This window comes from Antechinus flavipes, chromosome 4, assembly GCF_016432865.1.
Source record: "Antechinus flavipes isolate AdamAnt ecotype Samford, QLD, Australia chromosome 4, AdamAnt_v2, whole genome shotgun sequence".
Taxonomy (NCBI): domain Eukaryota; kingdom Metazoa; phylum Chordata; class Mammalia; order Dasyuromorphia; family Dasyuridae; genus Antechinus; species Antechinus flavipes.
Genome location: NC_067401.1, coordinates 180,972,439 through 180,978,581, shown reverse-complemented (window position 1 = coordinate 180,978,581; position 6,143 = coordinate 180,972,439).

The window sequence follows — 6,143 nt, the reverse complement described above, 5'->3', positions numbered from 1 at the left end:
AATGGATGACAATAGGCCTTGGTGTTTGGAGTTACACACGTCCTTGTATCTAGGTTTTATCTCCAATTAAATCCCTTGACAGTAGACAATAAGGCTTTTTCTTTTTTTTTACCCTGCTTTCTCAAACTGTTTTCTCTTTTGTCTTTCAGTACTAATTATGATCCTGATCCTGATAAGTAGAAGAGTCTTCAGGTTAAATTTGGCTATATAATTAATCCATCTGTTACTAAGTATGTGTGGCCAAGGGGAACATCCATATCAAACTCAATTTTTTGGTAAACATATCTAGTTGGTCTTAGTTTATGCCCCACCTCTCTTCACTCCCATTCTCAGATTAACAAACACTGACTGTAATTTATTGCTCTGTTTCATCTCTCTCCCTTCTATTATGCAAGAGTTTTAGCTATTTGAGATTGTGGACCATCAATTTCGCACTTTAAAGTGACTCAGATCCACCATTTTAGTAGAAGTTTGGGTTTTCCTTGCTATCAGCCTGAAAATCGATCATTTGCCAATTTTACACAGCACTCTTGTTTTGGATCCATGGAACAGAGTCCATTTACTGTGCTGCAGATTGTTGACTTGGCAAAGCTCTCCAAAGGGTAAAAAAGGGCTCCTGAAGAATTGAGTCCCTGCTCACTGTCCCTAAGGCTGTGTAACCCTGCACATCAGGCTCAGTAGGTTTTGAATTGGTCTCTGAATGGGCTTTAGGACTGAAGAAGTGCTTTGCGGCAGTTTTGCACCTGTGTGCCAGAGCTGCTAGCACCCCTTTGGCGTAGTTGTGCCTTTGCCTTGGTCCACTTCCTTGCTCACTTTTAGCCTTCATGCCTCAACTGTCCCTCGCCCCTACCCTAGTCATGTTTACTGAGCCCTTGATTTAACTTCACAGGTCACCAAGCAAGTCACCAAGTCTAAAGAGAACAAGTCACCTTAGGTATGACTTATACCAAAGTAAATTAAATTAGAAGAGAAGAGATTAAGCTTTTGTAGTTGCTTTAAAGAAAAAATGATTAAGAAATTTGTTGTAAAACAACAAAATGAGAAGAAAAGTTAGAGTGAATAAAGTCACCTGAGGAGTGTAATGCTTATTTATTTTGTGTGTATATCTTTGCAATATATTTTCTATATATTGACAGAATAACTATGAAGTACTTTCTTAGTTATGTAGACAGGAGCATATGAGCAGGCCAGAAGGAAGACTTTGGTAATGGGTAACTTAAATATTATTCAGAAATCATGATGGATGCAAGCTCTGTGTGTGTGTGTGTGTTACCTGGATTTAACTCAAATCACATTAGCAAATGCCAGATCGGCTTTACTTGTACTTTAACATTCTTTTCTTGTTGAGCTACAATGCTGTAACTGGATTGTCCTTCTTCAGAAAAATTACTTCAAAACAGAAGGCATTATTTGTTTTTAAAACTTTTGTACAAAAAAAAAAAAAAAGGAATAGGGAAGACAAAAGTTCATCTTCAGAGGAAGACATTAAAGTTAAAAAAAAAAAAAAGCCTTTCTTATGCCAAACATTAAATTATTACCTGAGCAAAAGGAATTTATGCAAGAATTTTTTTTAATTTGAAAAAAAAGGAAATACAAAATCTCAAATTAAAAAATAACTCAGTGAAAATTAGAATTGGGCAAAGGGAAGATTGTGAAATTATGAAACCAAAAAATTAAAAAACAAAATAGAAGCAATAATAAAATACAAAAGAATGTGAAACATCTCAAAAGAAAAGCAACAAAGCTTCAAAACAGATCAAAAAAAAAGAAAATATAAGCGCAATTGGACCACCTAAAACTATGAACAAAAAAAGACCTTGATACAATAACATAAAAAATAATTTAAAGAAGTCCTGAAGTGATAGAAAAAGAGGAGCAAGTAGAAATAAAAAAAAATAAAATCCACAAATCATAACCTCAACAAGTCTTACAAGGAAAACATATAGGAACATCACGAAATTCTTTAACTCCTAGATAGAAGAGAAAATTTTACAAGCAACAACAACAAAAAAAAATGCAAATATGCTGACACTACAATTAGACTTGCACAGGATTTATCAGCAGGTATAATAAAAGACCACAATTTCTAGAATACTTTATAGCAACAATCAAAAGAATTAGGATTGTAAGTATAGCTAGGTGGCAGTGGATAGAGCACCAATCCTGAAGTCAGGGGGACCTGAGTTCAAATGTGATTTCAGACACTGAACACTTCCTAGCTGTGTGATCCTAGGCAAGTCACTTAACCCCGATTGCATCAGTGGGAAGAAAAAAAGAAGATCTAGGGTTGTGGTCAAAAATATATTCACAAAATTAATTATAATATTGAATGAAAAAATGAACATTCAAAGAACTCTCAGGTTTTTAGGATTTTGTCTCAAAGAAACAAAGGACTAGCAACAGGAGCTCTTGGAACCAAGAAGAGAGATAGGCCTCTAAGAAAGCTAACCAGGCTATTTTGAAGGAGACAATAAAGGATTGAACTTTTAACAGTTGGCTGCATTTGAGGTGGTTATTGAACTGGACTGAAACTAAGGCTGCCTCCAGAAGCTCCCCAAGAAATCTGCTCCCAGAGAACAATTATATTTTTGAAAAGAAGAGAATACTACATGTAAGAACTAACATAAAAAGGGATTCAATTTCAAGGGACTCAATATGGACAAACTGCTTATGTTTTATATATGTGGAAAGGTAAACCAATGTCTAAGACTGACATTAGTAATTGTGTAGTTCAAAAGAAAGGGTGGGGTTGAGCTGATTATGATGTGACTCTAAAAAGGAAAACTTTAGAAAAAGGTAAAAATAGATATTATGGTATATGAATGAAATGTGAAAGCAAGAATTGCATAGGGATTAGATGGGAGAGGAGGGCTGGTAATTCTGAAAATCTACTTACATCAGGAATGGGTTAAAAAAGAATTTGTATGTGTGTGTGTGTGTGTGTGTGTGTGTGTGCGCGCGCGCACTCCTCTCCTCTCTTCTCCTCTCCTCTCCTTTCCTTTGTTCTCCTCTCCATTCCTCTTCTCTCCTCTCCTTATATATAAATATATAAATCCATCTCAGATTTAAAAATGAACAATAACAAATATTTTAAAAATTGTATGTAATTTAAAGGCAAATCAAGAGTTAAAGCATTTCGATTGCCAAACTCAGATTGTTTTTTATTCACATAATAATTGCCAATTGCCATGGTTCAACTGGACATTTTCAAGGGCTAATTAAAAATAAAAGCATTTAAAATACAAAACAAGTTTATTCAAATGAAATTTATTGAAGGACATGACACAGTTGATCACATCTTAGGATAACAGAGAAGAATAACAGACATTAGCTGCCTTTAGTATCTCTTGTAATCTTTGCTGAGCATTGATTTCTTATGTGATACTCAATTGGAGAAGCCAGGTAGCTATGGTCTGTGGAAATTCTCTGTAGTAGAATTTCTTCAGTATCGGGCATTCTGAAGGGAATGGCTCTTATTAAGAGGAAAGCCATGCTTCTGGAATTAATCAGTAAATGTACTTCTTCATTCTAGACCTGGAAATTTTTAACATACTATGACTAACCTCATAAACAAATTCATGACCAGTCTTCTGAGAAGTTTGGCCTTGAAATACATTCAACAGATTATTTATAAGTTGCTGAAATAGGAAATCTTTATTAGGCAGCCTCAAATTATTATTGTATCTCAATCTACACAGGCTGCACATTATACTAAATTTATCTTGAGAATGATTATAAAATAAATTACTATTATCTTAAGTTGGAAGAAGACAAAGAGCCTTCAGGATAACAGTTCTCACAAATTACGAAGTAGGAAAAAAATGAACTTTTAACAAAGCTACTATAAAGTTACAAGTGACTAGTTAATAACTGGTATTAGTAAACAAAGAAAGTGATTAATTCAACATGTAAGCAGTATGCTACATTTAACACAAATGTTTAATCCACTAAAGAAGGAACTATTTATTTAAAAAATAGAGTGAAGACTTTTGGCAACCCTGCAAAGAAACAAACAGAAAGTTAGAAAAAGTTAGTGGCATAGATGACAATTAAGTATCATGCCCATAGTGTTTTAATCTTCCAGTTTTAAGATCCCTAATTCTCAAATTTGAGAAATCAGAGAAAATCCTCAGGATTGCAGTCTCAGCCTCCCACTCCCAAGTGAAAAATAACCATTGAAGTTGAAAGTCAGCAAAACAACAAAGAGAGAGTGCAAGCAAGTTATACTATCTAATCCAATACCCAATTTTAAAAGTATTGAAAAGCACCAATTGCTTGGTTTTACAATTACAATTACTTGGACAGATGATTACACAAATGAAAGTACCATTCTATATCAAAAGGCATTTGTAAATCCAATTCCATAACAGCTACAAGCAGAGAGTCAAAGGGAAAAAAAATGTATTTCCTATAAGAACTACATAAATATCTAGAGAAATTAAGCATGAGCTTTAAAATAAAATCAAATTTCTAGGGGAAATAATTTGAATGAGAAAAAATAGTTTAGGAAGAAAAGTGGCATACCTTACCTAAGAAACAGAATACCTGAAAATTAAAATTAATTAAGGAGAAATCAATGATTCCAGGGAAAAAAATGAAATGCTAGAATAAAATCAAAGACTGCAAATAGAAGGAAGTATAAAATACCTGATATCAAGCGACTACTATCAAAAATGCAATTTAAGAATCATTAAACTAAAAATGATTTTCAAAAAGTCTAAACAATACATTTCAAGAAATTACAAATAAGAACTGTCCAGATTAAATAGAATTAGTAAAGATAGCACAATACCTGGTGACTTCTAATGAAAACTAAATAAGATCTTGAAGTAACATAATCCAAGTTGTAAATGATATATGCTTACCAAAAGGAGAAAATTACCCTGGAGTTTAATCCTCCAGTAGAAAAGTATAGAACTTTAATGGAACCAAGGCCTTTTAAACATTTCTAATGCAAAGATTACAAATAACTAGGATGGGAAGGAGCTATATGATAATGTGGAAATAAGAATTTAAGGTCTTTCAAAATAATACTCTATTCTGAGAGTTTTGAAAGAGGGAAGAGAAGAGAAGATAAAAAGGATACATTAGTGAGAATTTTTACCCTTTTACAGAATTAAGGATCATAAGGATAGAATAGAGGTACATATTAGTCTCATAGAGGGTGGTAAAAAATCTTCATCAGAAGAAGAGAGAACTGTTGAGGCCATCTTAAGATCTCAAAGTATATGAGCCCCTTGATCTCAGAGGTGAGATGAATGAGGCAGGAGACTCATTGAGCTCCAGTTTATTATCGAAATATTATATAATATAATAATATTATTATTATATACAGCCTTGTTGATATACATTTTTGCAAGTGTGATCAGTGTGTGAATAGCAGGCAATCCCCAATCACCATTCAGAGAAGTAGCTCATAGGCTTTGCATATGCATGGTATCTGCCAATGGGAGGAGAGCCAATCCAGCAATTTAGCAACTCACTCACAGGCCAGAGGCCCTGCTTACAAGCAACTAGCTATGATCCTCAGACCAAACCTGTTCCCTTTGGTCACGAATCATTGCTCCTTGCTCAACAAGGAGCATTTCTGCAATGTGGCAGAAAACTTACTGTGCACTAAAGGTCAAAGTGGCCTCTGTACTCCCTCTTGGCAGACTTCCATACCCTAGCAGAGAACTGATGAATCTCTTGAGTTTAACAGAAAGAAAAGATCATGGTAATGGGTATTAGCATGAATTCTTCCATGATAATTAAAAGTTTATTCCAATCATCCAACTGGATCTTTTTTTTTTAATTCAATTTGTATTCATGACAACAATGTGAAAACTTTCTCAAATAGTTTATCAATACATTAGGAATTGGGAACCCTTCTATTTCCAATATATATTATGTGTGTATTGTCATACAAACAAAAAATGAAAGAAATTGAGTAAAAACAAATTTTGATAATCCATGATGCTCCCATTCATTTTTTAGGTATTTAATATTTACTTAATACAATATTGACTAAAAAGTCAATGGTTTTTATACTAAATCAGAAAAATATCAATTCAAAAGTTTTCAAAAAGTCTCAAGGACTGTAAATTAATTTGGAAGGATGGAGGGAAAGGGAAATGCCAATTTACCACAGGATAACATGAATC